At 40.6% G+C, this 13,719-nt stretch overlaps 1 protein-coding gene across 1 annotated transcript in view; it reads right to left on the reverse strand.

Moving 5' to 3' along the window:
* MKNK1 (MAP kinase interacting serine/threonine kinase 1) overlaps positions 1-5,048 on the reverse strand; it is a 55,389-nt gene extending 50,341 nt beyond the window's left edge. The window contains exon 1 of the mRNA XM_006878401.1: positions 4,904-5,048. The gene's annotated coding sequence lies outside the window, so the exon portion shown is untranslated. The remainder of the gene's footprint in view (positions 1-4,903) is intronic.
* Positions 5,049-13,719: the final 8,671 nt, after the last annotated feature.

Here is a 13,719-nt window from a genome sequence, read left to right on the forward strand (position 1 = left end):
CAGAGAAAAAGAGGAAGACCTCTAACGAGATGGATTGGCCAGGTGGCATCATTGATGGCGTCAAGTGTGGCAGCAGTAGTGAGGTTGGCCCAGGATCGGACATTGTTTCGTTCTGCTGTGCATGGGGTCGCTATGAGTCGGTTCCAACTAATGGCACCTGACAACAACAACAACAAACATGAATGCTCAAAGGTAGAGGGGGATAGCCAGTAAAAATTTGCCAGATACCAATAGGAATGTTTTTCTTTAGAAACCTTAGCACAGAACTTCCCGCTGATGTGCTGTGAACCTTCTAGTATCTGGGTGCACTGTTTACTCAAGTGTGCTGAACAATCACTTTTTAAGTGTGCTATGATGTCAAAAAGGTTGAGCAGTACTCCTCTGGCTTATTATATATAAGAGCATTGTTTCCACATTGTCATTACTATGTTGTTGTAAGTGCCCGAGTTGGTTCTGACTCATAGTGACCCTGTATAGGGTTTCTGAAGAGTGGCTGGTGAGTTAGAAGCACCATCCTCAAAGTTCAAACTAACCTTGAAGTCAAATGCTTATCTTAAGGTGCCACACCAGGACTCTATCATTACTATATTAATCTAAAATATAATTGATCAGAAGTCTCTTCTTGTTCTGAGATAAGATTTGTATTTTGTTTTATCATTATATGAAAGATGAGCTACAAACTAAAGTCCAATCATATTATTTCATGGAAGTTCTGATATCAAGTATAAGGCTATATTCTCCTCTGTCTGACCCATTTGTTGATTTGGTTTCCGGTAGTATCATTACTATGTAGGGGACAAAGGTCAGGGAACAGGTGCTCTCAAACAGAAATCAGTAAAATTTTACAAATGATGGATGAAAGGAGACACTTGTGAAATCCATGGATCCAAAGGGTAATCTGTCTGGACATGTGATGCAAAAGGACTGAGCTATTTCATAGGTTTTTCCCATGTTCTGGTGTAGTAAGGTTGGAAAACATTAAGAAGGCCACAGAGTCTCATTCAATTGCTAGAGTGCCAACAGGGTGGTAAGACACAATAGACCCCAAAAGAATAGACTGAGACAATAAGATTCACAGAGGACCACCTGCTCCCTCTGTTCCACTTATCGGTTCAAAATCAGCCTTCAGAGCCATCAGTGTATCTCTTGGGTATCTCTACCATGTCCCCAACCTGGCTTGGGACACAATGTCCAGTCAGAAGATTTATAAATTCTTTTAAATTGTTAAGTGTTCAATTTGGGTGATTGTTGTTGTGAAAAAGTGCTGTCAAGTTGGTTCAGACTCATAGCAAACCCGTACAAGGTTTCCAAGGAAGCACTGGTGGGTTTCAACCATTGGTTTTATGGTTTGCAGTCCAGTGCTTATTCTACAGTGTTACACCATGACTACAGTTTAGATAATAGATACACAGAAATTCATTATAGTATTTTTTGTTATTTTATTATGGAAATTTTCAAACATGTATAAAAATTTTGGACAAATCTGCTACAAAGACCTCTTTGAAGATGTCACTTTAAGAACTAGTGTGTGCCTGACCCAAACCATGGCACTTCAAATCACCTCCTATGCATGAGAAAGCTGGATAATGAATAAAGAGGACCAAAGAAAAATTGATGCCTTTGGATTATGGTGTTAATAAAGAATATTAAATATACTCTGGACTGACAGAAGAATGAACAAATCTGTCTTGGAAAAAGCAAAGCAACAATTCTCCTTAAGAAACTATTGTAAATTGCTCAATTTGATGAACTTGACCTGTACTTATGGATGTAGTAGTAGCAGAAGGTACCAACGGAGAGGGAAGGAGTCATCATATCAAGTATCACTGCTATCCCCTCTGTATATAAGGTAGATAGGGATGGGCAACTTAGATACTGAATACCTAAAATGAGGGGCGACAGAGGCACAAAGTGACTGGCTTACAAGTTTTCAAGAGGGAGTTTAGTTTAAGAGTGTGCAGGGGAGGGTAGAGTCCCACTAAATAGTTTTCATCTTGTCTAGATGGGTCCAGTGAAAAGAGATGAGGAATCATAAGATTCTTACGATTCAATAGTGAATAACTGTTATCATGACTAATTGCGACTGTCACAACCGTAAAGGTAGAGATTTTGTAACACAAACAGGGGTAGTTAAGCTTACAGTCCAGAAGCAGAGGACCCTACAGACATCAAGGGAGAAGAGCACAGGTGGAATGTGGGACCCTATCCAGAGAAGCAGTGACAGCAGAGATGGAGGCAGAGATGGGGCCATGGGGAGAGGGAGCAGCTGAGGACTCTAGATTCATGGAAAGAGAGAGACTGGGTGCTGGCGGCCAAGAGGCATGTTTGCAGACTTGCAGAATGTGCCCTTTGGTTGTTTAAATTGTTATATATTCCTGAGTGTTTCTGTGTATACACACATACACACACACACACACAAAATGGAAAGAATGGAATCAAATACTGTTAAATGATGCACGAAGGAGATTGTAATCATTGCAGTGAAACCATGGTGTAAAACCAATGTTCTCCCATGTAAACTATCACTCAGTTCACAATAAAAACTTTTAAAAAAGAGAATGCTCCTGAAAAGTGAGGAATGTGAGACTTTGTCTTCATATACTTTGGACATGTTATCAGGAGAGACCAATTCCTGGAAAGATATCAGGTTTGGTAAAGTAGAGGGTCAGTGCAAAAGAGTAAAACTTTCAACGATATGGATTACACAATGGCTGCAAAAATGGGCTCAAACAACAATGATTGCAAGAATGGTGCACGACTAGGCAGTGTTTTGTTCTGTTGTACACAGGATCACTGTGAGGTGGAAGCAACTTGGTGGCATCCAACAACAGTACATTAAAAGTTTTACAAATTTTTTTTTCATGAAGTTGTGAAGGGATTAGGGTGGGATGGAACACTTTTATGCAGGGGATGGTCTTGATTCAATGTAAGGATCATTTCCCTAGGGTTTGTGGCATACATCATCTTTTATCTTACAAGAGAGAAAATGGGAGAGAAGTGAACAGAGAAGGGCAAGTCAGCACCACCAAGAAAGAAGAGCTGACAGTGGAATATGTCCTTGCACTGAGAAGCCCCTAAACTTAGGGGAAGACTGACACCAACATACATGGAGCCCAGAGATGTTGAAAGGAGACAAGGACTTTCCTTCAGAGCTGACACAGACAGAAAGCTTTTTCCTTGAGCTGATGCTTAATTTGGATTTCTAGCCTCCTAAACTGAGAGAATAAATGAGTTTGTTAAAGCCATCCACTTGCATCATTTCTGTTATAGCAGCATTAGATAACAAAGACACATGCACTAATATTGGAACAATTAGTTTTGGACATTGTGACAGTTTAAGGTTATGTGTCATCTTAACTAGGCCATGATTCCCAGTAGTTTGGCAGATATTATATAACATTCTCCATTCTCTGGTCTGATGTGAGCAGCAAATCAGCTCAAAGGGGAGTGTCCTTGAGGGTATGGTCTGCCTCTAACACATATGAATGGTCTGCCAAGGCAAGCCTTCACTCCATCCTGCATTCAACATGTCATTCTCAGACTTCTGGTTATTGGATGTGAGCCAGCAGCCTGCCATCTGACCTGAAGATTTGGGGATTCATCAACTCCTGCAGCTCTGTGAGCCAGTAGCCTGCCCTTTGACCTGCCAATTTTGAGTTTCTCAGTTCCTGTAAGTATGTAAGTCAGCAGAAGCCTGTAGCCTGATACCTAATCCATGGATTTGGGACTTGCCAGCCTCCATAAATGCATGAACCATTTCCTTGAAATAAATCTTTCTTTTTCCATATATGCTATTGTTGTTAAGTGCTATAGAGTCGGTTCCAACTCATAGTGACTTATTTAGGGTTTCTGAGGAATGGCTAGTGGGTTTGAACTTCTGACCTTTAGGTTAGCAGTCCAGTGCTTATCCTACATATATGCCACTGTGAGCTTAGCAACTTCTGATAAGCTAGGTGGTGATATTAATGAATGTGATTTTTCAATATTTTTAATGAAATGTACTAACATTTGGAAGATAATCTGTCATAACCTGTGTTGTCTGGAAGAGCCAAACCACTGGGTGATACACAGAGGCAAAGAAGTGTGAAGACTTACAGAATAGGCTAAGACCACTCCTCCCCACCCTCATCTGACTCAAATCTACAAATGATGCATTATGTATAACCTACCAGACACGACTGAATCTCAGGGTAGAGTGTAACACAGAGCCCTTCAAAAAGTCATACACAGCAAGTCCTGGGGTCACGAACTTTCAACTTAGGGACAACTTGTACTTAATACTGTGTAAATTTGCCCTCACATTGAAATGACAAACCCCTACACGCAATGAATTCTTCATCACAGTCACCTTCATTTCGTACACCTGAAGCTTTTAAGTCACATTGAGCCTTTTCTTTGCACTATAAGCTTAAATAGAAACTATCTGTGCCTATTCTATAAATTCAACTTAAAGACACATGTAGGAATGGATCTCATTTGTAATTCAGGGACTGCCTTTACAACATATAGATATATATATATTAAAAACAAAACACAACAATTATGAACAGATACATCCCAAATTATTAACAATGGTTACATCTAGAGAATGAGATTGGGTAGGTATAAGAAATTCACTTTTTAAATTTTTGTCATTTTTTATTTGGTCTTGTTATAATGTGGTTTTACTTTTGTAATTAAATACATTTTACTTATTACATGGTTTTCCTTATAACCCTCTCTGCAATTTTATTCTGCTAAGTAACTATTTTAGGCTCACCCTGCTAATTCTACATGCCCAACTAAATACTGAAAACCATGATTTGTTTAGACAATTTCTGACCTCTCCACTTCTCTGAAAATATCAGTCGATTTCAAGTTAAAGCAATCTAAAAGGAAAAGGAAAATGTATATCCAATCTTACCTATAGATTCCTCCAACTTTTGAGAGGTGAGTGCACTATAAACTTGAAATTCCAAAGCAAATAATGCTCCCGTCAGGGGGATTGGTGTCTTCCAGCTATAGGAAACGTTTCAATGGTCTCTGTATATAGCAGTCATTCTTCTGTTGTTTCATCATATGTGGCAGGAAATTCTTTGAAAAGCAGAAATAGAAAGGATATCAAAATGCTCACTTATTTTAGAGGACCAGAGTGGATAAACATTAAGTGTTCACCAAACCTATGTGTCACACTAGTACATACGCATACACAAGGCAATCACAGATTTCCCCAGTCTTTAAAATCAGACATTTGAGCATTTTTCAACAGTCAAGTAACTTAAAGAGTGTGAATAAAAGTTCTAAAATTCTGTTCTCACTGTGGAATTCCAAACCCAAAAAGACAAAACTGACCCTGGATGACAGACATGAACGCTTCTTGTCTGCTCTGAGGACCTAGGGAAAAGCAGAAACTTGTCTACTGCCTACTTCTTTTAGCAATGCATCAACTCTGGCTCTATCTCCTAATGAGCAGGTCCAAGTCTCACAAGAAAAAGATAACACCAGGAAGACAAAGTAGACGTTGAGAGCAGCAAGTGGCATGAGCAGGAACAGGGCTTCATGCCAAATGCATAACTATTGCTAGTTTTCAATCTGGTGACTTCATTTTGAGTCTCTTGACTCCAGCTATCATATGTCAAAGTTGCTTTGTCAACTTCTTCTCTGTACAATAAATATACGCTTTCCCTTTTCCCAGTGGAAAAGTCCTGAACAGGCAACTTAAATCTGAATTCTGGGCCTCTGTGCCAAAAATTCTACAAAGGCTTTCTAACTGGAGGCCAGATGTGCTTCACCATTACCTCAAACCACATGTCCCAAACTGGATTTGCTCCAATCCCCACCCACTGCCTCCTTCCTCCTGATATCCTGTCTTCTTTATCTGATCACATCACCCTGCCAGTTGCCCAGTCATAGAATCTCTTCATCATCTTTAATATCCTTCTTCCTGTCGTCCTCATAAATTCCACATGCTATACTGCCAGGCATTATGATGCCATTCTGTCAATCTGGCATGTAGCTCCTTGGAAAATAACCTTTATTTATCCTTCAAGGCCCACTGCAAATTACTTTCCACATGATGTAGCGTCCAACTCTTCTACTTTATCTAGCATTTACTCTACCCCACAGTATACCAGTGATTAAGGAAGACTGTAGAAGGATTGATGCTTTTGAGTTATGGTGTTGGCAGAGTATATTAAAAGTACCATGGACTGCCAAAAGACCAGTGACAGAAGTATAGACAGAATGCTCCTTGCAAGCCAGGACAGCCAGGCTTCTTCTCTCCTACTTTGGACATATAGTCAGGAAGGACCAGTCCCCAGAGAAGGATATCATGTTTGGTAAGGCTGGAGGTCAAAGAAAAAGAGGAAGACCCCCAGCAAGATGGACTGACACAGTGGCAACAGCAATGGGCTCAAATGTAGCAATGATTGTAAGGTTGGTGCAGGACTGTTGTGCATTTGAGTCAGTACTGACTCAACAACAGCAACAGTATACCATTATTTACAACACTGCAGTGTGATGGATCACTTTCATTGGCCTTTCTTGCTATGATCTTACAACTCCTACAAAATGATTGGGTGGAACTATGCAAATAAGGTATGTGTGGTCCACCAAGGGGATCAGACAGCATGCTAACAATGCAAATAATCGTACCCTTTGTGGGGATGTTGTTGTTGGGAATGGGACCATGCAAATAAATGTATGGAACTCTGATGAGGTGACTGGTCAGTTTTGCCATCCTACTAGACTTAAAATGAGCCATTCTAGAAGTGGAAAGAAGGACTTCATATCACCAGGAAGAAGAGACCAGAGCGAGGTGTATTCTTTGGACTGGGGTCTCTGCACTGAGAACCTCCTAGACCCAGGAAACAGAGAGAGAAGGAGCCGTAAAACTGAAGACAGCGTAAGAATGAGAAGCAGTAGTAGAGAAACAGCAGCAGCACAACAGGAAGCTGGTGTGAGATGGCACAGTGGGTTCTTCATGGCCCCTGGGGCTAGATGGCTACAGAGGGTGTGCTGACCTATAAAACAAGAGAGATGAGCAACTTTGGCGAGGAGGCTTCCTAGATGAGTAGGATGCCCAAGCAGGACAAGGCCAGGCTGAAGACTGAGGGGCTGAGAGGCTGACAACCAAATAGAGGGCTGCTTGCAGAGAAGAATTTGTCCTGGTTGAAGAACTATATTCTGAGTAGTTCCTGATCCTGAATTATAATCTTTTACTTTCTTAATAAACCCCATAACATGAGTTCTGTGTAATGAATGATCAAATCCAGCAGAAAAGAGAGCTGTGGAAGGGGTGGCAGGTGTCAAAATTGGTAAAAAGTTTGGAGAATAGAGGCCATGTCTGACCTCCACCTTATAGGAACCAACCATGGACAAATGCTGATTCTTCTCCCCTTCATGAAGTTAGACGAGGTGGTCCAATATCTCAGTACCATTTTTACAAGTAGTCAAACCTCGCTATCCACATGCACGTGGCTCTCCCATTATGCTCAAAGATCTTCATGAGCCCACTGCTGCTGCCATTGTGCCAATATATCTTGTTGGGTGTCTTCTTTTTCACTGACCTTCCACTTTACCAAGCATGACGTCCTTCCTTCTCCAGGGACGAATCCCTCCTGATAATATGTCTGAAGGATGAGAGATGAAGTCTTGCCATTCTGGCTTCTAAGGAGCATTCTGGCTGTACTTTTTCCAATAACAGATTTGTTTGTTCTTGCAGTCCACAGTACTTTTAATACTCGTCTCCACAATTCAAATGCATCAATTCTTCTATGGTCTTCCTTATTCATTGTTCAACTTTCACATATATATGAGGCTATTAGAAATATCATGGCTTGGGTTGGGTGCACCTTAGTCCTCAAACTGACATTTTTGCTCTTGGAACTTAAAGAAGCCTTTTGCAGAAATCTGCCTACCGCAATATGTCGTTTGATTTCTTGACTGCTGCTTCCGTGAGTATTGATAGTGGATCCAAACAAAATGAAGTTCTCGACAACTTCAATCTTTTCTCCATTTATCATGATGCTATTTATTTGTTCAGTGGTAGGGATTTTTACCACCATTTCTTTACATTGAGGCATAACCCATACTGAAGGCTGTTGTCTTTAATCTTTATACAAGTTTTATAGTTAGTGTTGTTAAGTACCGTTGACTCGGTTTCAACCCATAGCGACTCTGTATAGGGTTTCTAAGGCGCAGCTGGTGAGCTTGAACTGCCAACTTTGTGGTCCAAACTGACTTTGAAGTCCAGTGCATTAACCCACAATGCCACACTGGGACTCCAAAGTTTTATGGTAGAAGTAAGCAAATTTTTCTCTGTAAATATTTTAGGCTTTGCATGGCTCTGATACAACTGCTCAACTCTGCTTTTGTGGAGAGAAAGCAGTCACAGATAAGAAGCAAACCAATGATTGTGGCTATATTCCAATAAAAACTTAATTTATAGATATGGAAATTGAATTAATATAATTTTCATATATTATGAAATATTAATATTTTGTTTTTCCCAACCACTTAAAAAATCTTTAAAGCAGGTGCAGCTATTGGCCTCTCCATGTGTGGGAGAAAGAAGAGTGATAAGAATTGAAGAGGCTTGGAATCAATTAGTTCAATAGACTAATGGAACATGTGAACTTAGTCTCCATGACTCTGAGAGCAGAAGAGCTACATGGTGCCTGGCTATCACTACCAACTGCTCTGAAAGAAATCACATTAGAGGGTTCTGGATAGAGTGGGAATAAATGTGAAACAGAACTCCAAATTATTTAATAACAACAATAAAAAAAGACTGGGTTTACTGGTCAGAAAGAGACTGGAGGAACCTGAGACTATGGCCCTCAACCACCCTTCAGGTCTGGAAAGGAACTCATCCTTGTGGCCCAATTTCCAGCTAAGCAGTAGATAGATTTATAGTTGTTGTTGTTAAGTGCCATTGAGTCAGTTCCAACCCATAGTGACCCAGTATGGGGCTTCCGAGGAGCGGCTGGTGATTTGGAACCACCAACCATGCGGCTACTCTGTAACTCTTTATTGCATGTCTCCCCTAGACTATGAATTAAGTTCAGAGCGGAAACCAGGCAAATTCATCTCTAAGTCCTAACACTGAGCACCGGACTGGGCACAAGAGTAAAGCCTGACTGGATGAATGAAAACACCTGAAATTATTTCTTTCCTTAAGCTCTGTTTTAGATGGACTCTTAAAAGAAAATATAGTGTGGTCCAGGTCACTGCCAGTGCCTGACCCATGTGATCCAAGTGATGGACAATAGATTTTAGGAGCAAAGTAAAAGAGAGCTAGGCTGGTTAACCTGGGGAAGAAAAGAGGAGTATTCTGGCTCTAAGTACACAAAAGGTTCTCCTCAGAAAATCTTGATCTCATCTTCCCTTTATAAGCAGAAGGAACTTTTCCATATTAATGGAAAATGAATCAAAAATAAATGGCTTAAAAAAATGGCTTAAATTAAGGCTAGAGAGATTTAAACTGGAAAGAAGAAACAAATTAGGCACCACCACTATGCCAGAGACTGCTATCAGGGTAAGTAAAAAAGTACTGCTACTAACTAGGGTTCCAATTCACACATGCACAGGTTTATTCCAAGGAAAATGTTCTAAGCTAAACATGCCTCTGAGATCAGTGGATGGCTGCAGACAAGTTCTCTCAGTAACACATCTGTCTTAGTTTCATTAGGGCGCCTTCCAAAAGAGGACCAATCAAAACAGTGACTTGAGGGGATTTGTGGGCTATTTCAACTCAGGGCAAAGAGATCAGCTCAGAAGCTATGAAGACTGGTTTTGGGAGCTCCAAAGAGGTAATCTAGATAGATTTTCTCAAAGGACACAAGACAAACACAGGGACTTACTAGATAGAAGGTATAAGAAAACTGCATTGGTGAGAAACACATCAGGAAAATTGTGCCAAGGAATTTTTTTCTACCATGACAATGTACCTACTCATCATTCTTTGAGGGCAGCAAGAGCTGTTCTACACACCCACCCCACAGCCCTGATCTTGCCCTTTCAGACTTCTAGTTTCTCAACCTCAAAGAATATTGAGAAGGGACACAATTTGAGTCCCTTGAGGATTCCAAAACTGCCATTTTGATGTGGTATAGGCCGAAGAGTGCAGAATTCTCTGGGGGAAGGGTTACAGAGATGGAAACACCACTTTTAGGAGTGTGTACGCCTAGATGGAGGCTACAGTGCGAAACAATAGCTTCACATTCTGACATTTTTGTTTAATAAAAGTTTCTATGACTTTGTAGCAATGCTTTTTGAATAGCCTTGTATTATACTTTTTGGCAAGTGAATTGAAGGAGGCTTGCTTAGCACTTTGCCAATGGCTGTGCAAAGGGGAATAAAATACACTGCTCTGCTCCTGCTCACTGCTGAGAGAAGTAGGTGAAATCACCAGTCAGGTAGGGTTTTCTAATGAGCCTCTAACTTCTTCTTCTTCTTCCTTTTTTAAAAATGTTTTATTGTGAATTATTGTGATAGTTTACATGGGAGAACATTTTAACTTATTCTTGGCCCCTTCCTACAAGTACTTTCTGTCACATCATGTTTCACAACTCTGTGAAGGAAGAACATGTATTTCAAATTTTCCTGGAGAAAGAAAGGTTAGCGTGTCAGAATAAGAGTGGGGAAAACAGCTCTGATAGACGCACTTTCTTAAAAAAATGATACCTGAGCATTAATAATAATTGTTCATGTTATTACTATTAAAGCTCATGTTCACTAAGCATCTACTTGTGCACCAGGCACTAAATCTATAATATAAATTATCTCAGTCCTCATAATCTAAAGCAAAAACACACAATAACCATCCCAGGTGTCATCAAGTTACTCTGATTCATGTTAATTTCATGTGTTTCAGTATAGAACTGTGCTCTGTGGGATTTTCAGTGGGTGTAATCTTTTGAAAGTAGATTGGCAGGCTTTTCTTCCAAGAGGCTTCTGGGTACATTTGAACCACCACTTTTTGGTTGGTGGGCTAATGCTTAACCATATCAACACCCAGGTACCATAACTACTCTGTTGTTGTTGTTAAGTGCCGTTGAGTCGGTTTTGATTCATGCGATCCTGTAAATGATTTCCAAGAAGTAGCTGGTGCATTTAAACTAAAGACCTTGCAATTCAAACCGACCTCGTAGTCCAGCACATTAACCCAGTGCCACACCAGGACTCCATAACTACCCTAACAAGGTAGATAATATCCAATTCCCATTTACAAATGAAGAAACTGAGATTTGGGAAAATTCAATAACTTGCCCACATCACACAGTTAGAAAATGGCAAAGTCTGAAAATGTAATTGCTGTCTCTCTCAAAGAAGACTGAATTGCTGGAATTTAAAGCCTTGTTTCTCCGAATTCAGATCCACATTCTCTGCCAATTCTTTACTGTCCCAAACCAGGAAGAATAAAGTATTATACAACACTAGCATGAGAAGAGACATCAGAAGTGAACCAAAATACTCCTTAAAAGTACTCACAGATGATAATAAACAGAACAGGCACTTAAATGCCAGCCTCTTGACTTTCAAGGGTAATGCTTTTTCCTCCATTATAGACTCTTATTAAATTTGAGGGTGAGAAAATGAAGGAATAGTATGTGTCAGGTGAGCTACTTCCCCACACAGACACTGAGTAATGGAACTGCCAATTTCTCATCAGAACCTGTGTCTGAAATAGAGGGTGCCAACAGTCTCTGGAATCATATCCTAAGGTTCTACTGTGAAAGATAGCAATGTACTGATCTATGGTACTGCAGGAGCTGCCAAAATACATATCAAAACAATTAAGCAGACCAAGATTAGTGGTTCACAGTTTCAGCCTGGACTGTACTATTATGCCAACAGAGTCCTTATTGAAGTCCCCATTCTCTGCTCCATTCCAGCCTCCATTCTAGTGGAAAAGAGCCGTAGTCATGGAACTTGAGCATAATGGAAAAAACATGGGCCTTTGAAGGTTTGAAACTTGCTTTATCACTTACTAGCTGCATGATCTTGGGCAAGTCACTGTAATCTTTCTGAAGTCTGGTTTCTTTACCCAAAGGGATGGATGTAAAGGGATTGATTACAACTCATAGTGATCCTATATGACAAACTAGAACTGCCCCTCTAGAGCTTCCTAGGCTGTTAGGAACAAGTCTTGTCTCCTGTGGAGTTGCTGGTGGGTTTGAATCTCTGAACTTTCGGTTAACAGCCGAATGCTTAACCATTAAGCCACCAGGACTTCTTAAACTAAGGGATAAACTATACAACAACATAATAAGGCTTGGGAGAATTAAATAAATTAGTGTGTAAAGCATCTAACGTACTTAATGCAAGCCACAAAACAAAGCAGACTCGATAAATATAAGTGTGCTTCCCACTCCTCTTTCATTCTGCCCACAATCCACCATTGTAGCTTACCTTTCCACCTCACCAACTCCACCCCCACCCCATGCACTCTACATTTCCATCATCACTCAAGCTGTTTCTTCTCCCAGGAATGAACTTTCTCCAAGGCACAGCATAAATTCTTTACTTCCAGGAATCCTTCTCTAGAAGCCCATTAGTCGTGTTGGGATTGATTTCTCTTTCTCCCAGACTCTCACTTTGTTGATGGTGGTGGTGGTGGTGGTTATGTGCTGCGGAGTCAGTTCTGACTCATAGCAACCCTGTACAGGGTTTCCGAGGCTGTAAATCTTTACGGGAGCAGAAAGCCTCATCTTTCTCCCATGGAACGACTGGTAGTTTCAAACTGCTGATCTTGCAGTTCACAGACGGATTCGTAACCACTACGCTACCAGATATTCTTTACTATATTTACCATCATCAGGTTAATTTCAGTTATTTTTGTAATTATCTATCTTCCCAGGTTGGTTTGAACTGCAAGATTAGCAGTTCAAACTCACCAGCTGCTCCTTGGAAACCCTATACAGGTTGGCTATGAGTCAGAACCGACTCAGTAGCATGTAACAACATCTATCTTCCCAACTACACTGGAGGGAGAAGGTGCCAAGAATATAATCACTTAAAGGAGGGTGGGAAATGTGTAATTGCCTTTGTGTATATCCCTCAATTCCAGTATGCAGAAAGAGCTCAATAAATGTTTATTGAATTGAACTTTTTCACCCTTGACTGGGAATCTGGGTTGAGTTTATTCTAAAACTATGCACTTAGTGCCTACCTTAATAAACATACAATTTTTGAGGTCTATTAAGACTCTACCTACTCCCACCAAGGGACCTACTACCAATAAGACAGAAGAGTTGGGAGTAGAGTGTGTTCTTTGGACCTAGAGCCCCTGCACGGTGATGCTTCTGCAGTGCAGAAGATTGATGCTAAAATGCATGGAGATGTCCATGAGTATTGAGCCTACAGATGCTGAAAGGAGACAAGGACCTTTCGCCAGAGGTGACAAAGAGAAAGCTTTCCCCTACAGCCAACACTCTGAATTCGGACTTCTAGTCTCTTAACCAGAGTCCTGGTGTGGCACTGTAGGATAAGTACTGGACTGCTAACTTCAAAGTTGGTGGTTCAAACCTACCAGCCACTCCTTGGAAACCCATATAGGGTCGCTAGGAGTCGGCACCAACTCTATGACACTTAATAACAACAACAAGTTAAGGCTCTTAAATTAAGACCTACTAATACTCATGATGGTTACTTCATTCTGTTACACATTATTTTCAATCCCCTGGACTCCTCTTGGGGCATCTCTCCAGCATGCAGTCACATTATCACTAGGAAGAA

This window comes from Chrysochloris asiatica, unplaced genomic scaffold (genome assembly GCF_000296735.1).
Source record: "Chrysochloris asiatica unplaced genomic scaffold, ChrAsi1.0 scaffold00026, whole genome shotgun sequence".
Taxonomy (NCBI): Eukaryota; Metazoa; Chordata; class Mammalia; order Afrosoricida; family Chrysochloridae; genus Chrysochloris; species Chrysochloris asiatica.